The following is a 25,607-nucleotide window of genomic DNA, read 5'->3' on the forward strand; positions in this document are numbered from 1 at the left end:
CACGTCCGCCAATTGTCCCGCTGAATTCGCGCCACTCTCCAAAGTCTCCTCTCAAGACGCTTAAAATGGATGCACAAACTCTGTCACGTACTGTGCATCAAAGCACATCGCTTGCGTGAGGCTACAAGTCACTACCTTCTGATTTCGAGATTCACGGGTGGCAGGCGACAGTTCTACTGCTGAGCCACCAGCCCTTACAAGTCTGCCAATTGTCCCGCCGAATTCGCGCCACTCTCCAAAGTCTCCTCTCAACAACATCTTGACTTAATGCAGATACGATGTCCAAGCCAAGTTTGGTTTGCACAGACTTCTTGTTCCAACTTACCAGTCAGGCAAGAATGACTTCAAATTATCTCTCTCAATGGACCCTGTTGGCAAAGGAACTCCAGGCAACCTCCAGAGACTCAGCTCGGGAGCTGCTGATAACCAATTATCAGCCCTTGCTCATCCGCTTCCAATGCAAAGACATTCCTAACCCTACCTGGACAAAGTGTCCACGAAGAAATAACAGGTAGGAGTCATTTGGGAGCCAACGTGTGGTGCCCCGCAATTCTGACCTGAGAAAAGAAAGAGGAATTGTGGTGAAAGTTGGATGAAGTGGTTCCAGAGGGCCGGCACGCATCCATAGGGGAAGATCGCCTGCCACGTGTGAGTCTTGAAATCAAAGAGACGGGAAGGCTTTCCACGGGCAATGGCAGAATGATTTGCATTGATCCCTGTTCTAGATCTCGCATAAGAGGAGGCTGAAAATCCACTACAAACGGATGGTTCTTTGGCTCCAGCGTCCTCGAAATGGGTAGAAGTGGTACAAAATGGATGGACCAAGTCTGTACCAAAACACCTGCCTCGTGTGAGGCTCGAACTCACGACCTTCAGATTATGAGACTGACGCTCTGCCTACTGCGCCAACGAGGCTGAGAGCCAACCAGAAAATGGACGATTTCTCGAAGCTGCACGGAAAAAAAATTCAACTTGGACAAACAAAGGCAAGTCCCCAGGTATTTAAGCCCTGAACGGGTTTTGGAGGTGAAGAGTGCCACAGGAGATCCTAAAAATCTCCCAGCTCCGGCTAACCCAAAAGGGACAAGCGGTACACAATGGATGGGTTGCCTTTGCCACGTACTGTGTATCAAGTGAGGCTCAAGACACCATCTTCCCCCAAAACGGACCATTCTTCTTTTGTCTCGTAGTGCCGTCTTAAATTAAATTCCTTAATTACAGCCACATTAGCTCCACTAATAAGACACACGGATTTACCAGCAATGTCTGTAAACATATATTCAGTCACCCGCTGGCAGGCGACAATTCTAAGTCTGCCAATTGTTGCGCCGAATTCGCGCCACTCTCCAAAGTCTCCTCTCAACAACATCTTGACTTAATGCAGATACGATGTCCAACCCAAGTTTGGTTTGCACAGACTTCTTGTTCCAAATCTTGATGCCGTCTGGCCGCGACCGAGAACAAACTTAATGCCCCCCAAGGCCCCACGCATAAAGGAACTGTGCATTGGCCGGGAATCGAACCCGGGCCTCCCGCGTGGCAGGCGAGAATTCTACCACTGAACCACCAATGCTCACAGACGTGCCAGTTTTCCCACCGAATTCGCGCCATTGCCCAAGCGCTCCTCTCGAGGCGCAACGGAAAATGTAGCCCGATACAGCCACGCGTCACTCATCAAGACACCTCTGTCTCAGCTCCCTGATGGTCTAGTGGTCAGGATTCGGCGCTCTCACCGCCGCGGCCCGGGTTCGATTCCCGGTCAGGGAAACTGTATTTTGACCCAGCTCCGGCTTACCCGAAAGGGACAAGCGGTAGACAATGGATGGGTTGCCTTTGCCACGTACTGTGTATCACGCGAAACTCAAGGCACCATCTCCCCCCAAAACGGACCATTCGTTGAAGCCGTCAACAAATGAAGCAGAGTTGCCAGTTCTTCAAGCCCAGGATGGGCTGCCGTCTTGGAGGCGAAGTGTGTGACAGGAGATCCTAAAATGTGTGGCCGAACTGCGCATCAAAACATGCCTCGGGTGACGGTAGAGCCCAACACCTCCAGTTTTTGAGACTTACGCATGGCAGGCGACAATTCTACCGCTGAGCTAACAACCCTTGCACGTCCGCCAATTGTCCCGCTGAATTCGCGCCACTCTCCAAAGTCTCCTCTCAAGACGCTTAAAATGGATGCACAAACTCTGTCACGTACTGTGCATCAAAGCACATCGCTTGCGTGAGGCTACAAGTCACTACCTTCTGATTTCGAGATTCACGGGTGGCAGGCGACAGTTCTACTGCTGAGCCACCAGCCCTTACAAGTCTGCCAATTGTCCCGCCGAATTCGCGCCACTCTCCAAAGTCTCCTCTCAACAACATCTTGACTTAATGCAGATACGATGTCCAAGCCAAGTTTGGTTTGCACAGACTTCTTGTTCCAACTTACCAGTCAGGCAAGAATGACTTCAAATTATCTCTCTCAATGGACCCTGTTGGCAAAGGAACTCCAGGCAACCTCCAGAGACTCAGCTCGGGAGCTGCTGATAACCAATTATCAGCCCTTGCTCATCCGCTTCCAATGCAAAGACATTCCTAACCCTACCTGGACAAAGTGTCCACGAAGAAATAACAGGTAGGAGTCATTTGGGAGCCAACGTGTGGTGCCCCGCAATTCTGACCTGAGAAAAGAAAGAGGAATTGTGGTGAAAGTTGGATGAAGTGGTTCCAGAGGGCCGGCACGCATCCATAGGGGAAGATCGCCTGCCACGTGTGAGTCTTGAAATCAAAGAGACGGGAAGGCTTTCCACGGGCAATGGCAGAATGATTTGCATTGATCCCTGTTCTAGATCTCGCATAAGAGGAGGCTGAAAATCCACTACAAACGGATGGTTCTTTGGCTCCAGCGTCCTCGAAATGGGTAGAAGTGGTACAAAATGGATGGACCAAGTCTGTACCAAAACACCTGCCTCGTGTGAGGCTCGAACTCACGACCTTCAGATTATGAGACTGACGCGCTGCCTACTGCGCCAACGAGGCTGAGAGCCAACCAGAAAATGGACGATTTCTCGAAGCTGCACGGAAAAAAAATTCAACTTGGACAAACAAAGGCAAGTCCCCAGGTATTTAAGCCCTGAACGGGTTTTGGAGGTGAAGAGTGCCACAGGAGATCCTAAAAATCTCCCAGCTCCGGCTAACCCGAAAGGGACAAGCGGTACACAATGGATGGGTTGCCTTTGCCACGTACTGTGTATCAAGTGAGGCTCAAGACACCATCTTCCCCCAAAACGGACCATTCTTCTTTTGTCTCGTAGTGCCGTCTTAAATTAAATTCCTTAATTACAGCCACATTAGCTCCACTAATAAGACACACGGATTTACCAGCAATGTCTGTAAACATATATTCAGTCACCCGCTGGCAGGCGACAATTCTAAGTCTGCCAATTGTTGCGCCGAATTCGCGCCACTCTCCAAAGTCTCCTCTCAACAACATCTTGACTTAATGCAGATACGATGTCCAACCCAAGTTTGGTTTGCACAGACTTCTTGTTCCAAATCTTGATGCCGTCTGGCCGCGACCGAGAACAAACTTAATGCCCCCCAAGGCCCCACGCATAAAGGAACTGTGCATTGGCCGGGAATCGAACCCGGGCCTCCCGCGTGGCAGGCGAGAATTCTACCACTGAACCACCAATGCTCACAGACGTGCCAGTTTTCCCACCGAATTCACGCCATTGCCCAAGCGCTCCTCTCGAGGCGCAACGGAAAATGTAGCCCGATACAGCCACGCGTCACTCATCAAGACACCTCTGTCTCAGCTCCCTGATGGTCTAGTGGTCAGGATTCGGCGCTCTCACCGCCATGGCCCGGGTTCGATTCCCGGTCAGGGAAACTGTATTTTGACCCAGCTCCGGCTTACCCGAAAGGGACAAGCGGTAGACAATGGATGGGTTGCCTTTGCCACGTACTGTGTATCACGCGAAACTCAAGGCACCATCTCCCCCCAAAACGGACCATTCGTTGAAGCCGTCAACAAATGAAGCAGAGTTGCCAGTTCTTCAAGCCCAGGATGGGCTGCCGTCTTGGAGGCGAAGTGTGTGACAGGAGATCCTAAAATGTGTGGCCGAACTGCGCATCAAAACATGCCTCGGGTGACGGTAGAGCCCAACACCTCCAGTTTTTGAGACTTACGCATGGCAGGCGACAATTCTACCGCTGAGCTAACAACCCTTGCACGTCCGCCAATTGTCCCGCTGAATTCGCGCCACTCTCCAAAGTCTCCTCTCAAGACGCTTAAAATGGATGCACAAACTCTGTCACGTACTGTGCATCAAAGCACATCGCTTGCGTGAGGCTACAAGTCACTACCTTCTGATTTCGAGATTCACGGGTGGCAGGCGACAGTTCTACTGCTGAGCCACCAGCCCTTACAAGTCTGCCAATTGTCCCGCCGAATTCGCGCCACTCTCCAAAGTCTCCTCTCAACAACATCTTGACTTAATGCAGATACGATGTCCAAGCCAAGTTTGGTTTGCACAGACTTCTTGTTCCAACTTACCAGTCAGGCAAGAATGACTTCAAATTATCTCTCTCAATGGACCCTGTTGGCAAAGGAACTCCAGGCAACCTCCAGAGACTCAGCTCGGGAGCTGCTGATAACCAATTATCAGCCCTTGCTCATCCGCTTCCAATGCAAAGACATTCCTAACCCTACCTGGACAAAGTGTCCACGAAGAAATAACAGGTAGGAGTCATTTGGGAGCCAACGTGTGGTGCCCCGCAATTCTGACCTGAGAAAAGAAAGAGGAATTGTGGTGAAAGTTGGATGAAGTGGTTCCAGAGGGCCGGCACGCATCCATAGGGGAAGATCGCCTGCCACGTGTGAGTCTTGAAATCAAAGAGACGGGAAGGCTTTCCACGGGCAATGGCAGAATGATTTGCATTGATCCCTGTTCTAGATCTCGCATAAGAGGAGGCTGAAAATCCACTACAAACGGATGGTTCTTTGGCTCCAGCGTCCTCGAAATGGGTAGAAGTGGTACAAAATGGATGGACCAAGTCTGTACCAAAACACCTGCCTCGTGTGAGGCTCGAACTCACGACCTTCAGATTATGAGACTGACGCGCTGCCTACTGCGCCAACGAGGCTGAGAGCCAACCAGAAAATGGACGATTTCTCGAAGCTGCACGGAAAAAAAATTCAACTTGGACAAACAAAGGCAAGTCCCCAGGTATTTAAGCCCTGAACGGGTTTTGGAGGTGAAGAGTGCCACAGGAGATCCTAAAAATCTCCCAGCTCCGGCTAACCCGAAAGGGACAAGCGGTACACAATGGATGGGTTGCCTTTGCCACGTACTGTGTATCAAGTGAGGCTCAAGACACCATCTTCCCCCAAAACGGACCATTCTTCTTTTGTCTCGTAGTGCCGTCTTAAATTAAATTCCTTAATTACAGCCACATTAGCTCCACTAATAAGACACACGGATTTACCAGCAATGTCTGTAAACATATATTCAGTCACCCGCTGGCAGGCGACAATTCTAAGTCTGCCAATTGTTGCGCCGAATTCGCGCCACTCTCCAAAGTCTCCTCTCAACAACATCTTGACTTAATGCAGATACGATGTCCAACCCAAGTTTGGTTTGCACAGACTTCTTGTTCCAAATCTTGATGCCGTCTGGCCGCGACCGAGAACAAACTTAATGCCCCCCAAGGCCCCACGCATAAAGGAACTGTGCATTGGCCGGGAATCGAACCCGGGCCTCCCGCGTGGCAGGCGAGAATTCTACCACTGAACCACCAATGCTCACAGACGTGCCAGTTTTCCCACCGAATTCGCGCCATTGCCCAAGCGCTCCTCTCGAGGCGCAACGGAAAATGTAGCCCGATACAGCCACGCGTCACTCATCAAGGCACCTCTGTCTCAGCTCCCTGATGGTCTAGTGGTCAGGATTCGGCGCTCTCACCGCCGCGGCCCGGGTTCGATTCCCGGTCAGGGAAACTGTATTTTGACCCAGCTCCGGCTTACCCGAAAGGGACAAGCGGTAGACAATGGATGGGTTGCCTTTGCCACGTACTGTGTATCACGCGAAACTCAAGGCACCATCTCCCCCCAAAACGGACCATTCGTTGAAGCCGTCAACAAATGAAGCAGAGTTGCCAGTTCTTCAAGCCCAGGATGGGCTGCCGTCTTGGAGGCGAAGTGTGTGACAGGAGATCCTAAAATGTGTGGCCGAACTGCGCATCAAAACATGCCTCGGGTGACGGTAGAGCCCAACACCTCCAGTTTTTGAGACTTACGCATGGCAGGCGACAATTCTACCGCTGAGCTAACAACCCTTGCACGTCCGCCAATTGTCCCGCTGAATTCGCGCCACTCTCCAAAGTCTCCTCTCAAGACGCTTAAAATGGATGCACAAACTCTGTCACGTACTGTGCATCAAAGCACATCGCTTGCGTGAGGCTACAAGTCACTACCTTCTGATTTCGAGATTCACGGGTGGCAGGCGACAGTTCTACTGCTGAGCCACCAGCCCTTACAAGTCTGCCAATTGTCCCGCCGAATTCGCGCCACTCTCCAAAGTCTCCTCTCAACAACATCTTGACTTAATGCAGATACGATGTCCAAGCCAAGTTTGGTTTGCACAGACTTCTTGTTCCAACTTACCAGTCAGGCAAGAATGACTTCAAATTATCTCTCTCAATGGACCCTGTTGGCAAAGGAACTCCAGGCAACCTCCAGAGACTCAGCTCGGGAGCTGCTGATAACCAATTATCAGCCCTTGCTCATCCGCTTCCAATGCAAAGACATTCCTAACCCTACCTGGACAAAGTGTCCACGAAGAAATAACAGGTAGGAGTCATTTGGGAGCCAACGTGTGGTGCCCCGCAATTCTGACCTGAGAAAAGAAAGAGGAATTGTGGTGAAAGTTGGATGAAGTGGTTCCAGAGGGCCGGCACGCATCCATAGGGGAAGATCGCCTGCCACGTGTGAGTCTTGAAATCAAAGAGACGGGAAGGCTTTCCACGGGCAATGGCAGAATGATTTGCATTGATCCCTGTTCTAGATCTCGCATAAGAGGAGGCTGAAAATCCACTACAAACGGATGGTTCTTTGGCTCCAGCGTCCTCGAAATGGGTAGAAGTGGTACAAAATGGATGGACCAAGTCTGTACCAAAACACCTGCCTCGTGTGAGGCTCGAACTCACGACCTTCAGATTATGAGACTGACGCGCTGCCTACTGCGCCAACGAGGCTGAGAGCCAACCAGAAAATGGACGATTTCTCGAAGCTGCACGGAAAAAAAATTCAACTTGGACAAACAAAGGCAAGTCCCCAGGTATTTAAGCCCTGAACGGGTTTTGGAGGTGAAGAGTGCCACAGGAGATCCTAAAAATCTCCCAGCTCCGGCTAACCCGAAAGGGACAAGCGGTACACAATGGATGGGTTGCCTTTGCCACGTACTGTGTATCAAGTGAGGCTCAAGACACCATCTTCCCCCAAAACGGACCATTCTTCTTTTGTCTCGTAGTGCCGTCTTAAATTAAATTCCTTAATTACAGCCACATTAGCTCCACTAATAAGACACACGGATTTACCAGCAATGTCTGTAAACATATATTCAGTCACCCGCTGGCAGGCGACAATTCTAAGTCTGCCAATTGTTGCGCCGAATTCGCGCCACTCTCCAAAGTCTCCTCTCAACAACATCTTGACTTAATGCAGATACGATGTCCAACCCAAGTTTGGTTTGCACAGACTTCTTGTTCCAAATCTTGATGCCGTCTGGCCGCGACCGAGAACAAACTTAATGCCCCCCAAGGCCCCACGCATAAAGGAACTGTGCATTGGCCGGGAATCGAACCCGGGCCTCCCGCGTGGCAGGCGAGAATTCTACCACTGAACCACCAATGCTCACAGACGTGCCAGTTTTCCCACCGAATTCGCGCCATTGCCCAAGCGCTCCTCTCGAGGCGCAACGGAAAATGTAGCCCGATACAGCCACGCGTCACTCATCAAGACACCTCTGTCTCAGCTCCCTGATGGTCTAGTGGTCAGGATTCGGCGCTCTCACCGCCGTGGCCCGGGTTCGATTCCCGGTCAGGGAAACTGTATTTTGACCCAGCTCCGGCTTACCCGAAAGGGACAAGCGGTAGACAATGGATGGGTTGCCTTTGCCACGTACTGTGTATCACGCGAAACTCAAGGCACCATCTCCCCCCAAAACGGACCATTCGTTGAAGCCGTCAACAAATGAAGCAGAGTTGCCAGTTCTTCAAGCCCAGGATGGGCTGCCGTCTTGGAGGCGAAGTGTGTGACAGGAGATCCTAAAATGTGTGGCCGAACTGCGCATCAAAACATGCCTCGGGTGACGGTAGAGCCCAACACCTCCAGTTTTTGAGACTTACGCATGGCAGGCGACAATTCTACCGCTGAGCTAACAACCCTTGCACGTCCGCCAATTGTCCCGCTGAATTCGCGCCACTCTCCAAAGTCTCCTCTCAAGACGCTTAAAATGGATGCACAAACTCTGTCACGTACTGTGCATCAAAGCACATCGCTTGCGTGAGGCTACAAGTCACTACCTTCTGATTTCGAGATTCACGGGTGGCAGGCGACAGTTCTACTGCTGAGCCACCAGCCCTTACAAGTCTGCCAATTGTCCCGCCGAATTCGCGCCACTCTCCAAAGTCTCCTCTCAACAACATCTTGACTTAATGCAGATACGATGTCCAAGCCAAGTTTGGTTTGCACAGACTTCTTGTTCCAACTTACCAGTCAGGCAAGAATGACTTCAAATTATCTCTCTCAATGGACCCTGTTGGCAAAGGAACTCCAGGCAACCTCCAGAGACTCAGCTCGGGAGCTGCTGATAACCAATTATCAGCCCTTGCTCATCCGCTTCCAATGCAAAGACATTCCTAACCCTACCTGGACAAAGTGTCCACGAAGAAATAACAGGTAGGAGTCATTTGGGAGCCAACGTGTGGTGCCCCGCAATTCTGACCTGAGAAAAGAAAGAGGAATTGTGGTGAAAGTTGGATGAAGTGGTTCCAGAGGGCCGGCACGCATCCATAGGGGAAGATCGCCTGCCACGTGTGAGTCTTGAAATCAAAGAGACGGGAAGGCTTTCCACGGGCAATGGCAGAATGATTTGCATTGATCCCTGTTCTAGATCTCGCATAAGAGGAGGCTGAAAATCCACTACAAACGGATGGTTCTTTGGCTCCAGCGTCCTCGAAATGGGTAGAAGTGGTACAAAATGGATGGACCAAGTCTGTACCAAAACACCTGCCTCGTGTGAGGCTCGAACTCACGACCTTCAGATTATGAGACTGACGCGCTGCCTACTGCGCCAACGAGGCTGAGAGCCAACCAGAAAATGGACGATTTCTCGAAGCTGCACGGAAAAAAAATTCAACTTGGACAAACAAAGGCAAGTCCCCAGGTATTTAAGCCCTGAACGGGTTTTGGAGGTGAAGAGTGCCACAGGAGATCCTAAAAATCTCCCAGCTCCGGCTAACCCGAAAGGGACAAGCGGTACACAATGGATGGGTTGCCTTTGCCACGTACTGTGTATCAAGTGAGGCTCAAGACACCATCTTCCCCCAAAACGGACCATTCTTCTTTTGTCTCGTAGTGCCGTCTTAAATTAAATTCCTTAATTACAGCCACATTAGCTCCACTAATAAGACACACGGATTTACCAGCAATGTCTGTAAACATATATTCAGTCACCCGCTGGCAGGCGACAATTCTAAGTCTGCCAATTGTTGCGCCGAATTCGCGCCACTCTCCAAAGTCTCCTCTCAACAACATCTTGACTTAATGCAGATACGATGTCCAACCCAAGTTTGGTTTGCACAGACTTCTTGTTCCAAATCTTGATGCCGTCTGGCCGCGACCGAGAACAAACTTAATGCCCCCCAAGGCCCCACGCATAAAGGAACTGTGCATTGGCCGGGAATCGAACCCGGGCCTCCCGCGTGGCAGGCGAGAATTCTACCACTGAACCACCAATGCTCACAGACGTGCCAGTTTTCCCACCGAATTCACGCCATTGCCCAAGCGCTCCTCTCGAGGCGCAACGGAAAATGTAGCCCGATACAGCCACGCGTCACTCATCAAGACACCTCTGTCTCAGCTCCCTGATGGTCTAGTGGTCAGGATTCGGCGCTCTCACCGCCGTGGCCCGGGTTCGATTCCCGGTCAGGGAAACTGTATTTTGACCCAGCTCCGGCTTACCCGAAAGGGACAAGCGGTAGACAATGGATGGGTTGCCTTTGCCACGTACTGTGTATCACGCGAAACTCAAGGCACCATCTCCCCCCAAAACGGACCATTCGTTGAAGCCGTCAACAAATGAAGCAGAGTTGCCAGTTCTTCAAGCCCAGGATGGGCTGCCGTCTTGGAGGCGAAGTGTGTGACAGGAGATCCTAAAATGTGTGGCCGAACTGCGCATCAAAACATGCCTCGGGTGACGGTAGAGCCCAACACCTCCAGTTTTTGAGACTTACGCATGGCAGGCGACAATTCTACCGCTGAGCTAACAACCCTTGCACGTCCGCCAATTGTCCCGCTGAATTCGCGCCACTCTCCAAAGTCTCCTCTCAAGACGCTTAAAATGGATGCACAAACTCTGTCACGTACTGTGCATCAAAGCACATCGCTTGCGTGAGGCTACAAGTCACTACCTTCTGATTTCGAGATTCACGGGTGGCAGGCGACAGTTCTACTGCTGAGCCACCAGCCCTTACAAGTCTGCCAATTGTCCCGCCGAATTCGCGCCACTCTCCAAAGTCTCCTCTCAACAACATCTTGACTTAATGCAGATACGATGTCCAAGCCAAGTTTGGTTTGCACAGACTTCTTGTTCCAACTTACCAGTCAGGCAAGAATGACTTCAAATTATCTCTCTCAATGGACCCTGTTGGCAAAGGAACTCCAGGCAACCTCCAGAGACTCAGCTCGGGAGCTGCTGATAACCAATTATCAGCCCTTGCTCATCCGCTTCCAATGCAAAGACATTCCTAACCCTACCTGGACAAAGTGTCCACGAAGAAATAACAGGTAGGAGTCATTTGGGAGCCAACGTGTGGTGCCCCGCAATTCTGACCTGAGAAAAGAAAGAGGAATTGTGGTGAAAGTTGGATGAAGTGGTTCCAGAGGGCCGGCACGCATCCATAGGGGAAGATCGCCTGCCACGTGTGAGTCTTGAAATCAAAGAGACGGGAAGGCTTTCCACGGGCAATGGCAGAATGATTTGCATTGATCCCTGTTCTAGATCTCGCATAAGAGGAGGCTGAAAATCCACTACAAACGGATGGTTCTTTGGCTCCAGCGTCCTCGAAATGGGTAGAAGTGGTACAAAATGGATGGACCAAGTCTGTACCAAAACACCTGCCTCGTGTGAGGCTCGAACTCACGACCTTCAGATTATGAGACTGACGCGCTGCCTACTGCGCCAACGAGGCTGAGAGCCAACCAGAAAATGGACGATTTCTCGAAGCTGCACGGAAAAAAAATTCAACTTGGACAAACAAAGGCAAGTCCCCAGGTATTTAAGCCCTGAACGGGTTTTGGAGGTGAAGAGTGCCACAGGAGATCCTAAAAATCTCCCAGCTCCGGCTAACCCGAAAGGGACAAGCGGTACACAATGGATGGGTTGCCTTTGCCACGTACTGTGTATCAAGTGAGGCTCAAGACACCATCTTCCCCCAAAACGGACCATTCTTCTTTTGTCTCGTAGTGCCGTCTTAAATTAAATTCCTTAATTACAGCCACATTAGCTCCACTAATAAGACACACGGATTTACCAGCAATGTCTGTAAACATATATTCAGTCACCCGCTGGCAGGCGACAATTCTAAGTCTGCCAATTGTTGCGCCGAATTCGCGCCACTCTCCAAAGTCTCCTCTCAACAACATCTTGACTTAATGCAGATACGATGTCCAACCCAAGTTTGGTTTGCACAGACTTCTTGTTCCAAATCTTGATGCCGTCTGGCCGCGACCGAGAACAAACTTAATGCCCCCCAAGGCCCCACGCATAAAGGAACTGTGCATTGGCCGGGAATCGAACCCGGGCCTCCCGCGTGGCAGGCGAGAATTCTACCACTGAACCACCAATGCTCACAGACGTGCCAGTTTTCCCACCGAATTCACGCCATTGCCCAAGCGCTCCTCTCGAGGCGCAACGGAAAATGTAGCCCGATACAGCCACGCGTCACTCATCAAGACACCTCTGTCTCAGCTCCCTGATGGTCTAGTGGTCAGGATTCGGCGCTCTCACCGCCGTGGCCCGGGTTCGATTCCCGGTCAGGGAAACTGTATTTTGACCCAGCTCCGGCTTACCCGAAAGGGACAAGCGGTAGACAATGGATGGGTTGCCTTTGCCACGTACTGTGTATCACGCGAAACTCAAGGCACCATCTCCCCCCAAAACGGACCATTCGTTGAAGCCGTCAACAAATGAAGCAGAGTTGCCAGTTCTTCAAGCCCAGGATGGGCTGCCGTCTTGGAGGCGAAGTGTGTGACAGGAGATCCTAAAATGTGTGGCCGAACTGCGCATCAAAACATGCCTCGGGTGACGGTAGAGCCCAACACCTCCAGTTTTTGAGACTTACGCATGGCAGGCGACAATTCTACCGCTGAGCTAACAACCCTTGCACGTCCGCCAATTGTCCCGCTGAATTCGCGCCACTCTCCAAAGTCTCCTCTCAAGACGCTTAAAATGGATGCACAAACTCTGTCACGTACTGTGCATCAAAGCACATCGCTTGCGTGAGGCTACAAGTCACTACCTTCTGATTTCGAGATTCACGGGTGGCAGGCGACAGTTCTACTGCTGAGCCACCAGCCCTTACAAGTCTGCCAATTGTCCCGCCGAATTCGCGCCACTCTCCAAAGTCTCCTCTCAACAACATCTTGACTTAATGCAGATACGATGTCCAAGCCAAGTTTGGTTTGCACAGACTTCTTGTTCCAACTTACCAGTCAGGCAAGAATGACTTCAAATTATCTCTCTCAATGGACCCTGTTGGCAAAGGAACTCCAGGCAACCTCCAGAGACTCAGCTCGGGAGCTGCTGATAACCAATTATCAGCCCTTGCTCATCCGCTTCCAATGCAAAGACATTCCTAACCCTACCTGGACAAAGTGTCCACGAAGAAATAACAGGTAGGAGTCATTTGGGAGCCAACGTGTGGTGCCCCGCAATTCTGACCTGAGAAAAGAAAGAGGAATTGTGGTGAAAGTTGGATGAAGTGGTTCCAGAGGGCCGGCACGCATCCATAGGGGAAGATCGCCTGCCACGTGTGAGTCTTGAAATCAAAGAGACGGGAAGGCTTTCCACGGGCAATGGCAGAATGATTTGCATTGATCCCTGTTCTAGATCTCGCATAAGAGGAGGCTGAAAATCCACTACAAACGGATGGTTCTTTGGCTCCAGCGTCCTCGAAATGGGTAGAAGTGGTACAAAATGGATGGACCTAGTCTGTACCAAAACACCTGCCTCGTGTGAGGCTCGAACTCACGACCTTCAGATTATGAGACTGACGCGCTGCCTACTGCGCCAACGAGGCTGAGAGCCAACCAGAAAATGGACGATTTCTCGAAGCTGCACGGAAAAAAAATTCAACTTGGACAAACAAAGGCAAGTCCCCAGGTATTTAAGCCCTGAACGGGTTTTGGAGGTGAAGAGTGCCACAGGAGATCCTAAAAATCTCCCAGCTCCGGCTAACCCGAAAGGGACAAGCGGTACACAATGGATGGGTTGCCTTTGCCACGTACTGTGTATCAAGTGAGGCTCAAGACACCATCTTCCCCCAAAACGGACCATTCTTCTTTTGTCTCGTAGTGCCGTCTTAAATTAAATTCCTTAATTACAGCCACATTAGCTCCACTAATAAGACACACGGATTTACCAGCAATGTCTGTAAACATATATTCAGTCACCCGCTGGCAGGCGACAATTCTAAGTCTGCCAATTGTTGCGCCGAATTCGCGCCACTCTCCAAAGTCTCCTCTCAACAACATCTTGACTTAATGCAGATACGATGTCCAACCCAAGTTTGGTTTGCACAGACTTCTTGTTCCAAATCTTGATGCCGTCTGGCCGCGACCGAGAACAAACTTAATGCCCCCCAAGGCCCCACGCATAAAGGAACTGTGCATTGGCCGGGAATCGAACCCGGGCCTCCCGCGTGGCAGGCGAGAATTCTACCACTGAACCACCAATGCTCACAGACGTGCCAGTTTTCCCACCGAATTCACGCCATTGCCCAAGCGCTCCTCTCGAGGCGCAACGGAAAATGTAGCCCGATACAGCCACGCGTCACTCATCAAGACACCTCTGTCTCAGCTCCCTGATGGTCTAGTGGTCAGGATTCGGCGCTCTCACCGCCGTGGCCCGGGTTCGATTCCCGGTCAGGGAAACTGTATTTTGACCCAGCTCCGGCTTACCCGAAAGGGACAAGCGGTAGACAATGGATGGGTTGCCTTTGCCACGTACTGTGTATCACGCGAAACTCAAGGCACCATCTCCCCCCAAAACGGACCATTCGTTGAAGCCGTCAACAAATGAAGCAGAGTTGCCAGTTCTTCAAGCCCAGGATGGGCTGCCGTCTTGGAGGCGAAGTGTGTGACAGGAGATCCTAAAATGTGTGGCCGAACTGCGCATCAAAACATGCCTCGGGTGACGGTAGAGCCCAACACCTCCAGTTTTTGAGACTTACGCATGGCAGGCGACAATTCTACCGCTGAGCTAACAACCCTTGCACGTCCGCCAATTGTCCCGCTGAATTCGCGCCACTCTCCAAAGTCTCCTCTCAAGACGCTTAAAATGGATGCACAAACTCTGTCACGTACTGTGCATCAAAGCACATCGCTTGCGTGAGGCTACAAGTCACTACCTTCTGATTTCGAGATTCACGGGTGGCAGGCGACAGTTCTACTGCTGAGCCACCAGCCCTTACAAGTCTGCCAATTGTCCCGCCGAATTCGCGCCACTCTCCAAAGTCTCCTCTCAACAACATCTTGACTTAATGCAGATACGATGTCCAAGCCAAGTTTGGTTTGCACAGACTTCTTGTTCCAACTTACCAGTCAGGCAAGAATGACTTCAAATTATCTCTCTCAATGGACCCTGTTGGCAAAGGAACTCCAGGCAACCTCCAGAGACTCAGCTCGGGAGCTGCTGATAACCAATTATCAGCCCTTGCTCATCCGCTTCCAATGCAAAGACATTCCTAACCCTACCTGGACAAAGTGTCCACGAAGAAATAACAGGTAGGAGTCATTTGGGAGCCAACGTGTGGTGCCCCGCAATTCTGACCTGAGAAAAGAAAGAGGAATTGTGGTGAAAGTTGGATGAAGTGGTTCCAGAGGGCCGGCACGCATCCATAGGGGAAGATCGCCTGCCACGTGTGAGTCTTGAAATCAAAGAGACGGGAAGGCTTTCCACGGGCAATGGCAGAATGATTTGCATTGATCCCTGTTCTAGATCTCGCATAAGAGGAGGCTGAAAATCCACTACAAACGGATGGTTCTTTGGCTCCAGCGTCCTCGAAATGGGTAGAAGTGGTACAAAATGGATGGACCAAGTCTGTACCAAAACACCTGCCTCGTGTGAGGCTCGAACTCACGACCTTCAGATTATGAGACTGACGCGCTGCCTACTGCGCCAACGAGGCTGAGAGCCAACCAGAAAATGGACGATTTCTCGAAGCTGCACGGAAAAAAAATTCAACTTGGACAAACAAAGGCAAGTCCCCAGGTATTTAAGCCCTGAACGGGTTTTGGAGGTGAAGAGTGCCACAGGAGATCCTAAAAATCTCCCAGCTCCGGCTAACCCGAAAGGGACAAGCGGTACACAATGGATGGGTTGCCTTTGCCACGTACTGTGTATCAAGTGAGGCTCAAGACACCATCTTCCCCCAAAACGGACCATTCTTCTTTTGTCTCGTAGTGCCGTCTTAAATTAAATTCCTTAATTACAGCCACATTAGCTCCACTAATAAGACACACGGATTTACCAGCAATGTCTGTAAACATATATTCAGTCACCCGCTGGCAGGCGACAATTCTAAGTCTGCCAATTGTTGCGCCGAATTCGCGCCACTCTCCAAAGTCTCCTCTCAACAACATCTTGACTTAATGCAGATACGATGTCCAACCCAAGTTTGGTTTGCACAGACTTCTTGTTCCAAATCTTGATGCCGTCTGGCCGCGACCGAGAACAAACTTAATGCCCCCCAAGGCCCCACGCATAAAGGAACTGTGCATTGGCCGGGAATCGAACCCGGGCCTCCCGCGTGGCAGGCGAGAATTCTACCACTGAACCACCAATGCTCACAGACGTGCCAGTTTTCCCACCGAATTCACGCCATTGCCCAAGCGCTCCTCTCGAGGCGCAACGGAAAATGTAGCCCGATACAGCCACGCGTCACTCATCAAGACACCTCTGTCTCAGCTCCCTGATGGTCTAGTGGTCAGGATTCGGCGCTCTCACCGCCGTGGCCCGGGTTCGATTCCCGGTCAGGGAAACTGTATTTTGACCCAGCTCCGGCTTACCCGAAAGGGACAAGCGGTAGACAATGGATGGGTTGCCTTTGCCACGTACTGTGTATCACGCGAAACTCAAGGCACCATCTCCCCCCAAAACGGACCATTCGTTGAAGCCGTCAACAAATGAAGCAGAGTTGCCAGTTCTTCAAGCCCAGGATGGGCTGCCGTCTTGGAGGCGAAGTGTGTGACAGGAGATCCTAAAATGTGTGGCCGAACTGCGCATCAAAACATGCCTCGGGTGACGGTAGAGCCCAACACCTCCAGTTTTTGAGACTTACGCATGGCAGGCGACAATTCTACCGCTGAGCTAACAACCCTTGCACGTCCGCCAATTGTCCCGCTGAATTCGCGCCACTCTCCAAAGTCTCCTCTCAAGACGCTTAAAATGGATGCACAAACTCTGTCACGTACTGTGCATCAAAGCACATCGCTTGCGTGAGGCTACAAGTCACTACCTTCTGATTTCGAGATTCACGGGTGGCAGGCGACAGTTCTACTGCTGAGCCACCAGCCCTTACAAGTCTGCCAATTGTCCCGCCGAATTCGCGCCACTCTCCAAAGTCTCCTCTCAACAACATCTTGACTTAATGCAGATACGATGTCCAAGCCAAGTTTGGTTTGCACAGACTTCTTGTTCCAACTTACCAGTCAGGCAAGAATGACTTCAAATTATCTCTCTCAATGGACCCTGTTGGCAAAGGAACTCCAGGCAACCTCCAGAGACTCAGCTCGGGAGCTGCTGATAACCAATTATCAGCCCTTGCTCATCCGCTTCCAATGCAAAGACATTCCTAACCCTACCTGGACAAAGTGTCCACGAAGAAATAACAGGTAGGAGTCATTTGGGAGCCAACGTGTGGTGCCCCGCAATTCTGACCTGAGAAAAGAAAGAGGAATTGTGGTGAAAGTTGGATGAAGTGGTTCCAGAGGGCCGGCACGCATCCATAGGGGAAGATCGCCTGCCACGTGTGAGTCTTGAAATCAAAGAGACGGGAAGGCTTTCCACGGGCAATGGCAGAATGATTTGCATTGATCCCTGTTCTAGATCTCGCATAAGAGGAGGCTGAAAATCCACTACAAACGGATGGTTCTTTGGCTCCAGCGTCCTCGAAATGGGTAGAAGTGGTACAAAATGGATGGACCTAGTCTGTACCAAAACACCTGCCTCGTGTGAGGCTCGAACTCACGACCTTCAGATTATGAGACTGACGCGCTGCCTACTGCGCCAACGAGGCTGAGAGCCAACCAGAAAATGGACGATTTCTCGAAGCTGCACGGAAAAAAAATTCAACTTGGACAAACAAAGGCAAGTCCCCAGGTATTTAAGCCCTGAACGGGTTTTGGAGGTGAAGAGTGCCACAGGAGATCCTAAAAATCTCCCAGCTCCGGCTAACCCGAAAGGGACAAGCGGTACACAATGGATGGGTTGCCTTTGCCACGTACTGTGTATCAAGTGAGGCTCAAGACACCATCTTCCCCCAAAACGGACCATTCTTCTTTTGTCTCGTAGTGCCGTCTTAAATTAAATTCCTTAATTACAGCCACATTAGCTCCACTAATAAGACACACGGATTTACCAGCAATGTCTGTAAACATATATTCAGTCACCCGCTGGCAGGCGACAATTCTAAGTCTGCCAATTGTTGCGCCGAATTCGCGCCACTCTCCAAAGTCTCCTCTCAACAACATCTTGACTTAATGCAGATACGATGTCCAACCCAAGTTTGGTTTGCACAGACTTCTTGTTCCAAATCTTGATGCCGTCTGGCCGCGACCGAGAACAAACTTAATGCCCCCCAAGGCCCCACGCATAAAGGAACTGTGCATTGGCCGGGAATCGAACCCGGGCCTCCCGCGTGGCAGGCGAGAATTCTACCACTGAACCACCAATGCTCACAGACGTGCCAGTTTTCCCACCGAATTCACGCCATTGCCCAAGCGCTCCTCTCGAGGCGCAACGGAAAATGTAGCCCGATACAGCCACGCGTCACTCATCAAGACACCTCTGTCTCAGCTCCCTGATGGTCTAGTGGTCAGGATTCGGCGCTCTCACCGCCGTGGCCCGGGTTCGATTCCCGGTCAGGGAAACTGTATTTTGACCCAGCTCCGGCTTACCCGAAAGGGACAAGCGGTAGACAATGGATGGGTTGCCTTTGCCACGTACTGTGTATCACGCGAAACTCAAGGCACCATCTCCCCCCAAAACGGACCATTCGTTGAAGCCGTCAACAAATGAAGCAGAGTTGCCAGTTCTTCAAGCCCAGGATGGGCTGCCGTCTTGGAGGCGAAGTGTGTGACAGGAGATCCTAAAATGTGTGGCCGAACTGCGCATCAAAACATGCCTCGGGTGACGGTAGAGCCCAACACCTCCAGTTTTTGAGACTTACGCATGGCAGGCGACAATTCTACCGCTGAGCTAACAACCCTTGCACGTCCGCCAATTGTCCCGCTGAATTCGCGCCACTCTCCAAAGTCTCCTCTCAAGACGCTTAAAATGGATGCACAAACTCTGTCACGTACTGTGCATCAAAGCACATCGCTTGCGTGAGGCTACAAGTCACTACCTTCTGATTTCGAGATTCACGGGTGGCAGGCGACAGTTCTACTGCTGAGCCACCAGCCCTTACAAGTCTGCCAATTGTCCCGCCGAATTCGCGCCACTCTCCAAAGTCTCCTCTCAACAACATCTTGACTTAATGCAGATACGATGTCCAAGCCAAGTTTGGTTTGCACAGACTTCTTGTTCCAACTTACCAGTCAGGCAAGAATGACTTCAAATTATCTCTCTCAATGGACCCTGTTGGCAAAGGAACTCCAGGCAACCTCCAGAGACTCAGCTCGGGAGCTGCTGATAACCAATTATCAGCCCTTGCTCATCCGCTTCCAATGCAAAGACATTCCTAACCCTACCTGGACAAAGTGTCCACGAAGAAATAACAGGTAGGAGTCATTTGGGAGCCAACGTGTGGTGCCCCGCAATTCTGACCTGAGAAAAGAAAGAGGAATTGTGGTGAAAGTTGGATGAAGTGGTTCCAGAGGGCCGGCACGCATCCATAGGGGAAGATCGCCTGCCACGTGTGAGTCTTGAAATCAAAGAGACGGGAAGGCTTTCCACGGGCAATGGCAGAATGATTTGCATTGATCCCTGTTCTAGATCTCGCATAAGAGGAGGCTGAAAATCCACTACAAACGGATGGTTCTTTGGCTCCAGCGTCCTCGAAATGGGTAGAAGTGGTACAAAATGGATGGACCAAGTCTGTACCAAAACACCTGCCTCGTGTGAGGCTCGAACTCACGACCTTCAGATTATGAGACTGACGCGCTGCCTACTGCGCCAACGAGGCTGAGAGCCAACCAGAAAATGGACGATTTCTCGAAGCTGCACGGAAAAAAAATTCAACTTGGACAAACAAAGGCAAGTCCCCAGGTATTTAAGCCCTGAACGGGTTTTGGAGGTGAAGAGTGCCACAGGAGATCCTAAAAATCTCCCAGCTCCGGCTAACCCGAAAGGGACAAGCGGTACACAATGGATGGGTTGCCTTTGCCACGTACTGTGTATCAAGTGAGGCTCAAGACACCATCTTCCCCCAAAACGGACCATTCTTCTTTTGTCTCGTAGTGCCGTCTTAAATTAAATTCCTTAATTACAGCCACATTAGCTCCACTAATAAGACACACGGATTTACCAGCAATGTCTGTAAACATATATTCAGTCACCCGCTGGCAGGCGACAATTCTAAGTCTGCCAATTGTTGCGCCGAATTCGCGCCACTCTCCAAAGTCTCCTCTCAACAACATCTTGACTTAATGCAGATACGATGTCCAACCCAAGTTTGGTTTGCACAGACTTCTTGTTCCAAATCTTGATGCCGTCTGGCCGCGACCGAGAACAAACTTAATGCCCCCCAAGGCCCCACGCATAAAGGAACTGTGCATTGGCCGGGAATCGAACCCGGGCCTCCCGCGCGGGAGCCTGGGATTGTTTAGCTAAACGGCCCTAAACCGTTTCCCATTCATTCTCTATGGTAGTGCTAAACCACTACGGATGTAATATATTTTTGGCCACTACGGTCTTCCGGCGCTGTTGCGAGTTTGAGATGCGGCAATTTTTAAAAATCACAACTTTTAAATTTCGGGAGACGAAACAAGTAACGCACTGCTCGCAACACATCTCAACGATCCTCGTTCATTGATCAAAGGTAAGAAATGTCGTTTGGAATAAGAGTAAAACAACAGAATACATTTACAGGTGTATATTACAGGTAATAGACGTGTTGCGATTGCATTTACGAAGCATCCATCGCTCGGTTAAAGACGGTGGGAGTTTATCCGCTGTTGTAAAGTGGCACGGTAAAAAATGAATGAACGTGATCCTTAAATAAATTGCGTGTTTCATTGACGTGTTTGACTGTTAAATAAACTTGGTAGGTTTCTGACTGCTGTGACACTGACATTACTATAATGTGGTGTAATTAAATAATCGATAAATGGCTTGTTATGAGATGACATGCTAAATGACGTAACCTGCATTTTTTAAAAATTTGTATTGCATTCATGTTGTAATGGTCAGTAATCGTATCTATACGACAGTCTTGATATCTCACTAACATGAGCAATGCCCACTAGTGTAAGAATAAACAGGATATCTTAAATAGGTATGTCGATAATCTGCCTGCAGTTCTTATGTACCATGACTACTAAGCAGTTGGCACAAATTTTGCATTCAACCATGAAAGGTTTTTATTTACAGACGGAACAGTTTGTATTGCCTGGAGAAAAAACATTTTTATCGCAAATGTTGATTCAGATTTTGTCTCTTTATTGTTCTCTTGCATCCTGCTGTTAAACTCAGCCACAATGGAGTGGCAGGGAAATATATCTACTGCCCTTCAAAAGTGCATTCTCTGTACAGGGACAAGGGCATGGCCAAGGAGATGACCTGGAAGGAGTTTCAGGAGTCTCCTTTCTACGAGGCAGAGAGACAAAGATGGGTGGAAGAAAAAAGGAAATAGGGGAGAAACTGTTGATATTGTACATAATATAGTTTAGTTCTAGTTTTGTAATGTTTATTTTGTTTATATAAATAAAAACTGATTGTAAATATAAAAATGTAACTAAATTCTGTTCTGTAAAAATATCAGCACAGCTCTCTTATTTATAACCTCTTACCTGTATGTTTATATATCTGTGTGTGCTGACCCTCAGGTATTCAGTTTTAAAAAGCTCTGAGTGCTGCCCTGAAAGCTAACATATTATTTCTAAATCACTTCATGTAATGATAACAAGCCATCCGTTCTCTAGTGGGGTCTCACAGCTTTTATCTTCATAATCTTTCTGGTTGATTTGTAATATAAGAAACATGACTGCTGTCTTTTATCTGTGTGACTGTACAGCCTGTTTCAGACATGACAACCAGACAGTGTCTGAAGTTATCTTTAATACATGCAACACAGCTGGAGATAGTCCAGACACTTTCTCACTTCTGATGATAATATTTTTGGTTTAGGTATTGTTGCTTTCTGGCTTGAAGCTTATCTACAAAAGCAGTTCAATAAGGAGAGATCATGTGGAAAAACCGAACAGGATTTATTGAGATACAGAAATAAATGTAACTGTTAGGCAGTTAGACTCCAGTGACCCATTATAGCAGAAGAAATCTCAGCAGTGACAGGATTTTGCACGAGCGACACCCCAGAGTCAAAATGCTGGTAGTGATGAAGATGGAGGCTGGGACAGGGTTCTGAGTGACCACGGTGAGGAGGAGAAAGGAGAGGAGGCGGGCTGCATAGCTGAGGATCTGAAATGCAGAATGGCAGAAGCAGAATAGCAACAGATTTAAAGCATGCAGAGTGGAGGCTGGCATGCTCGGTGAAGGCAGGCAAGAGCATAACTGGAATAAAGTAATGATGTCAGTACTGAGTTTGTGCTGGAAAATGAATAGATATAAACTGGCAGCCACCAGGAAGCAGACAGATGACTTATTACACATCTCCCTTATTGAAATTATGCATAAGCTTAATTTTCTGTGCCAACAGAATGTATCTGAATTATAGTTTAAACTTTAATCTTTGTATTAAAAGTTGGATGTCTGCATAACTGAAGAGTATGTCTGATTTGTGATGATACAGTTTATTCTGAGTTATGTAAACTTTCACACAGTTGTTGTGAAAGTTTTCCATTAAATAAACCCAACAGAGCCTTGGGTATAAACACCTTCTACAGAACCAAAAGGCAGTACACAGCTGTTTTCACACCTTTGGTCTTCAACCAGAGAAAAGTTCACACTCCCTTGCTTCCTCTTACAGTGGAGAAGACAAAAGATGAACTTTTCCCGTGTGAATGCCTGCTTCCAGCTTCCTGAGATACCTTCTGTTAGCAGCATGAATGTGTGAGACATTGAGGCAAAACACTATGATATAAATAGAATGATAATCAAATAATAAGAAAAGCAAAGTGAAAAATAAATGTTATCCACATTAACTAAATTTAAAATGGTGTTTATCTTTTGATAATGTAACACAGCCTTTGTCCCAACCAGGACTCGAACCTGCGCTCAGACGATTCAGTGCAAAAAAAACCCCATTTTTTACACTGGCTGAAAAGCTGCAATTTGATTGGCTGTTTCTCCGTTACACCTATACGCGACGGGCCCCCGCGTGGCAGGCGAGAATTCTACCACTGAACCACCAATGCTCACAGACGTGCCAGTTTTCCCACCGAATTCACGCCATTGCCCAAGCGCTCCTCTCGAGGCGCAACGGAAAATGTAGCCCGATACAGCCACGCGTCACTCATCAAGACACCTCTGTCTCAGCTCCCTGATGGTCTAGTGGTCAGGATTCGGCGCTCTCACCGCCGTGGCCCGGGTTCGATTCCCGGTCAGGGAAACTGTATTTTGACCCAGCTCCGGCTTACCCGAAAGGGACAAGTGGTAGACAATGGATGGGTTGCCTTTGCCACGTACTGTGTATCACGCGAAACTCAAGGCACCATCTCCCCCCAAAACGGACCATTCGTTGAAGCCGTCAACAAATGAAGCAGAGTTGCCAGTTCTTCAAGCCCAGGATGGGCTGCCGTCTTGGAGGCGAAGTGTGTGACAGGAGATCCTAAAATGTGTGGCCGAACTGCGCATCAAAACATGCCTCGGGTGACGGTAGAGCCCAACACCTCCAGTTTTTGAGACTTACGCATGGCAGGCGACAATTCTACCGCTGAGCTAACAACCCTTGCACGTCCGCCAATTGTCCCGCTGAATTCGCGCCACTCTCCAAAGTCTCCTCTCAAGACGCTTAAAATGGATGCACAAACTCTGTCACGTACTGTGCATCAAAGCACATCGCTTGCGTGAGGCTACAAGTCACTACCTTCTGATTTCGAGATTCACGGGTGGCAGGCGACAGTTCTACTGCTGAGCCACCAGCCCTTACAAGTCTGCCAATTGTCCCGCCGAATTCGCGCCACTCTCCAAAGTCTCCTCTCAACAACATCTTGACTTAATGCAGATACGATGTCCAAGCCAAGTTTGGTTTGCACAGACTTCTTGTTCCAACTTACCAGTCAGGCAAGAATGACTTCAAATTATCTCTCTCAATGGACCCTGTTGGCAAAGGAACTCCAGGCAACCTCCAGAGACTCAGCTCGGGAGCTGCTGATAACCAATTATCAGCCCTTGCTCATCCGCTTCCAATGCAAAGACATTCCTAACCCTACCTGGACAAAGTGTCCACGAAGAAATAACAGGTAGGAGTCATTTGGGAGCCAACGTGTGGTGCCCCGCAATTCTGACCTGAGAAAAGAAAGAGGAATTGTGGTGAAAGTTGGATGAAGTGGTTCCAGAGGGCCGGCACGCATCCATAGGGGAAGATCGCCTGCCACGTGTGAGTCTTGAAATCAAAGAGACGGGAAGGCTTTCCACGGGCAATGGCAGAATGATTTGCATTGATCCCTGTTCTAGATCTCGCATAAGAGGAGGCTGAAAATCCACTACAAACGGATGGTTCTTTGGCTCCAGCGTCCTCGAAATGGGTAGAAGTGGTACAAAATGGATGGACCAAGTCTGTACCAAAACACCTGCCTCGTGTGAGGCTCGAACTCACGACCTTCAGATTATGAGACTGACGCGCTGCCTACTGCGCCAACGAGGCTGAGAGCCAACCAGAAAATGGACGATTTCTCGAAGCTGCACGGAAAAAAAATTCAACTTGGACAAACAAAGGCAAGTCCCCAGGTATTTAAGCCCTGAACGGGTTTTGGAGGTGAAGAGTGCCACAGGAGATCCTAAAAATCTCCCAGCTCCGGCTAACCCGAAAGGGACAAGCGGTACACAATGGATGGGTTGCCTTTGCCACGTACTGTGTATCAAGTGAGGCTCAAGACACCATCTTCCCCCAAAACGGACCATTCTTCTTTTGTCTCGTAGTGCCGTCTTAAATTAAATTCCTTAATTACAGCCACATTAGCTCCACTAATAAGACACACGGATTTACCAGCAATGTCTGTAAACATATATTCAGTCACCCGCTGGCAGGCGACAATTCTAAGTCTGCCAATTGTTGCGCCGAATTCGCGCCACTCTCCAAAGTCTCCTCTCAACAACATCTTGACTTAATGCAGATACGATGTCCAACCCAAGTTTGGTTTGCACAGACTTCTTGTTCCAAATCTTGATGCCGTCTGGCCGCGACCGAGAACAAACTTAATGCCCCCCAAGGCCCCACGCATAAAGGAACTGTGCATTGGCCGGGAATCGAACCCGGGCCTCCCGCGTGGCAGGCGAGAATTCTACCACTGAACCACCAATGCTCACAGACGTGCCAGTTTTCCCACCGAATTCGCGCCATTGCCCAAGCGCTCCTCTCGAGGCGCAACGGAAAATGTAGCCCGATACAGCCACGCGTCACTCATCAAGGCACCTCTGTCTCAGCTCCTTGATGGTCTAGTGGTCAGGATTCGGCGCTCTCACCGCCGCGGCCCGGGTTCGATTCCCGGTCAGGGAAACTGTATTTTGACCCAGCTCCGGCTTACCCGAAAGGGACAAGCGGTAGACAATGGATGG

At 49.7% G+C, this 25,607-nt stretch overlaps 32 non-coding genes across 32 annotated transcripts; 11 read left to right on the plus strand and 21 right to left on the minus strand.

Moving 5' to 3' along the window:
• Positions 1–842: 842 nt before the first annotated feature.
• On the minus strand, positions 843–915 carry trnam-cau (transfer RNA methionine (anticodon CAU)). The gene has a single exon. It is a non-coding gene; the product is annotated as a tRNA-Met (tRNA).
• Positions 916–1,502: 587 nt separating this feature from the next.
• On the minus strand, positions 1,503–1,573 carry trnag-gcc (transfer RNA glycine (anticodon GCC)). The gene has a single exon. It is a non-coding gene; the product is annotated as a tRNA-Gly (tRNA).
• Positions 1,574–1,695: 122 nt separating this feature from the next.
• On the plus strand, positions 1,696–1,767 carry trnae-cuc (transfer RNA glutamic acid (anticodon CUC)). Its single transcript has one exon. It is a non-coding gene; the product is annotated as a tRNA-Glu (tRNA).
• A 1,184-nt stretch (positions 1,768–2,951) lies between these two features.
• On the minus strand, positions 2,952–3,024 carry trnam-cau (transfer RNA methionine (anticodon CAU)). Its single transcript has one exon. It is a non-coding gene; the product is annotated as a tRNA-Met (tRNA).
• Positions 3,025–3,611: 587 nt separating this feature from the next.
• Positions 3,612–3,682, minus strand: trnag-gcc (transfer RNA glycine (anticodon GCC)). Its single transcript has one exon. It is a non-coding gene; the product is annotated as a tRNA-Gly (tRNA).
• Positions 3,683–3,804: 122 nt separating this feature from the next.
• trnae-cuc (transfer RNA glutamic acid (anticodon CUC)) lies at positions 3,805–3,876 on the plus strand. The gene has a single exon. It is a non-coding gene; the product is annotated as a tRNA-Glu (tRNA).
• Positions 3,877–5,060: 1,184 nt separating this feature from the next.
• On the minus strand, positions 5,061–5,133 carry trnam-cau (transfer RNA methionine (anticodon CAU)). The gene has a single exon. It is a non-coding gene; the product is annotated as a tRNA-Met (tRNA).
• A 587-nt stretch (positions 5,134–5,720) lies between these two features.
• Positions 5,721–5,791, minus strand: trnag-gcc (transfer RNA glycine (anticodon GCC)). Its single transcript has one exon. It is a non-coding gene; the product is annotated as a tRNA-Gly (tRNA).
• Positions 5,792–5,913: 122 nt separating this feature from the next.
• Positions 5,914–5,985, plus strand: trnae-cuc (transfer RNA glutamic acid (anticodon CUC)). The gene has a single exon. It is a non-coding gene; the product is annotated as a tRNA-Glu (tRNA).
• Positions 5,986–7,169: 1,184 nt separating this feature from the next.
• On the minus strand, positions 7,170–7,242 carry trnam-cau (transfer RNA methionine (anticodon CAU)). Its single transcript has one exon. It is a non-coding gene; the product is annotated as a tRNA-Met (tRNA).
• A 587-nt stretch (positions 7,243–7,829) lies between these two features.
• trnag-gcc (transfer RNA glycine (anticodon GCC)) lies at positions 7,830–7,900 on the minus strand. The gene has a single exon. It is a non-coding gene; the product is annotated as a tRNA-Gly (tRNA).
• Positions 7,901–8,022: 122 nt separating this feature from the next.
• On the plus strand, positions 8,023–8,094 carry trnae-cuc (transfer RNA glutamic acid (anticodon CUC)). Its single transcript has one exon. It is a non-coding gene; the product is annotated as a tRNA-Glu (tRNA).
• A 1,184-nt stretch (positions 8,095–9,278) lies between these two features.
• trnam-cau (transfer RNA methionine (anticodon CAU)) lies at positions 9,279–9,351 on the minus strand. Its single transcript has one exon. It is a non-coding gene; the product is annotated as a tRNA-Met (tRNA).
• Positions 9,352–9,938: 587 nt separating this feature from the next.
• Positions 9,939–10,009, minus strand: trnag-gcc (transfer RNA glycine (anticodon GCC)). Its single transcript has one exon. It is a non-coding gene; the product is annotated as a tRNA-Gly (tRNA).
• Positions 10,010–10,131: 122 nt separating this feature from the next.
• On the plus strand, positions 10,132–10,203 carry trnae-cuc (transfer RNA glutamic acid (anticodon CUC)). The gene has a single exon. It is a non-coding gene; the product is annotated as a tRNA-Glu (tRNA).
• Positions 10,204–11,387: 1,184 nt separating this feature from the next.
• trnam-cau (transfer RNA methionine (anticodon CAU)) lies at positions 11,388–11,460 on the minus strand. Its single transcript has one exon. It is a non-coding gene; the product is annotated as a tRNA-Met (tRNA).
• A 587-nt stretch (positions 11,461–12,047) lies between these two features.
• On the minus strand, positions 12,048–12,118 carry trnag-gcc (transfer RNA glycine (anticodon GCC)). Its single transcript has one exon. It is a non-coding gene; the product is annotated as a tRNA-Gly (tRNA).
• Positions 12,119–12,240: 122 nt separating this feature from the next.
• trnae-cuc (transfer RNA glutamic acid (anticodon CUC)) lies at positions 12,241–12,312 on the plus strand. Its single transcript has one exon. It is a non-coding gene; the product is annotated as a tRNA-Glu (tRNA).
• A 1,184-nt stretch (positions 12,313–13,496) lies between these two features.
• On the minus strand, positions 13,497–13,569 carry trnam-cau (transfer RNA methionine (anticodon CAU)). The gene has a single exon. It is a non-coding gene; the product is annotated as a tRNA-Met (tRNA).
• A 587-nt stretch (positions 13,570–14,156) lies between these two features.
• Positions 14,157–14,227, minus strand: trnag-gcc (transfer RNA glycine (anticodon GCC)). The gene has a single exon. It is a non-coding gene; the product is annotated as a tRNA-Gly (tRNA).
• A 122-nt stretch (positions 14,228–14,349) lies between these two features.
• trnae-cuc (transfer RNA glutamic acid (anticodon CUC)) lies at positions 14,350–14,421 on the plus strand. Its single transcript has one exon. It is a non-coding gene; the product is annotated as a tRNA-Glu (tRNA).
• A 1,184-nt stretch (positions 14,422–15,605) lies between these two features.
• On the minus strand, positions 15,606–15,678 carry trnam-cau (transfer RNA methionine (anticodon CAU)). Its single transcript has one exon. It is a non-coding gene; the product is annotated as a tRNA-Met (tRNA).
• A 587-nt stretch (positions 15,679–16,265) lies between these two features.
• On the minus strand, positions 16,266–16,336 carry trnag-gcc (transfer RNA glycine (anticodon GCC)). The gene has a single exon. It is a non-coding gene; the product is annotated as a tRNA-Gly (tRNA).
• Positions 16,337–16,458: 122 nt separating this feature from the next.
• trnae-cuc (transfer RNA glutamic acid (anticodon CUC)) lies at positions 16,459–16,530 on the plus strand. The gene has a single exon. It is a non-coding gene; the product is annotated as a tRNA-Glu (tRNA).
• Positions 16,531–17,714: 1,184 nt separating this feature from the next.
• Positions 17,715–17,787, minus strand: trnam-cau (transfer RNA methionine (anticodon CAU)). Its single transcript has one exon. It is a non-coding gene; the product is annotated as a tRNA-Met (tRNA).
• Positions 17,788–18,374: 587 nt separating this feature from the next.
• trnag-gcc (transfer RNA glycine (anticodon GCC)) lies at positions 18,375–18,445 on the minus strand. Its single transcript has one exon. It is a non-coding gene; the product is annotated as a tRNA-Gly (tRNA).
• A 122-nt stretch (positions 18,446–18,567) lies between these two features.
• On the plus strand, positions 18,568–18,639 carry trnae-cuc (transfer RNA glutamic acid (anticodon CUC)). Its single transcript has one exon. It is a non-coding gene; the product is annotated as a tRNA-Glu (tRNA).
• A 1,184-nt stretch (positions 18,640–19,823) lies between these two features.
• Positions 19,824–19,896, minus strand: trnam-cau (transfer RNA methionine (anticodon CAU)). The gene has a single exon. It is a non-coding gene; the product is annotated as a tRNA-Met (tRNA).
• Positions 19,897–23,367: 3,471 nt separating this feature from the next.
• trnae-cuc (transfer RNA glutamic acid (anticodon CUC)) lies at positions 23,368–23,439 on the plus strand. Its single transcript has one exon. It is a non-coding gene; the product is annotated as a tRNA-Glu (tRNA).
• A 1,184-nt stretch (positions 23,440–24,623) lies between these two features.
• Positions 24,624–24,696, minus strand: trnam-cau (transfer RNA methionine (anticodon CAU)). The gene has a single exon. It is a non-coding gene; the product is annotated as a tRNA-Met (tRNA).
• Positions 24,697–25,283: 587 nt separating this feature from the next.
• Positions 25,284–25,354, minus strand: trnag-gcc (transfer RNA glycine (anticodon GCC)). Its single transcript has one exon. It is a non-coding gene; the product is annotated as a tRNA-Gly (tRNA).
• A 122-nt stretch (positions 25,355–25,476) lies between these two features.
• On the plus strand, positions 25,477–25,548 carry trnae-cuc (transfer RNA glutamic acid (anticodon CUC)). The gene has a single exon. It is a non-coding gene; the product is annotated as a tRNA-Glu (tRNA).
• Positions 25,549–25,607: the final 59 nt, after the last annotated feature.

The sequence above is a fragment of the Neolamprologus brichardi genome, chromosome 23 (assembly GCF_056152115.1).
Source record: "Neolamprologus brichardi isolate AB-2024 chromosome 23, ASM5615211v1, whole genome shotgun sequence".
Classification (NCBI taxonomy): domain Eukaryota; kingdom Metazoa; phylum Chordata; class Actinopteri; order Cichliformes; family Cichlidae; genus Neolamprologus; species Neolamprologus brichardi.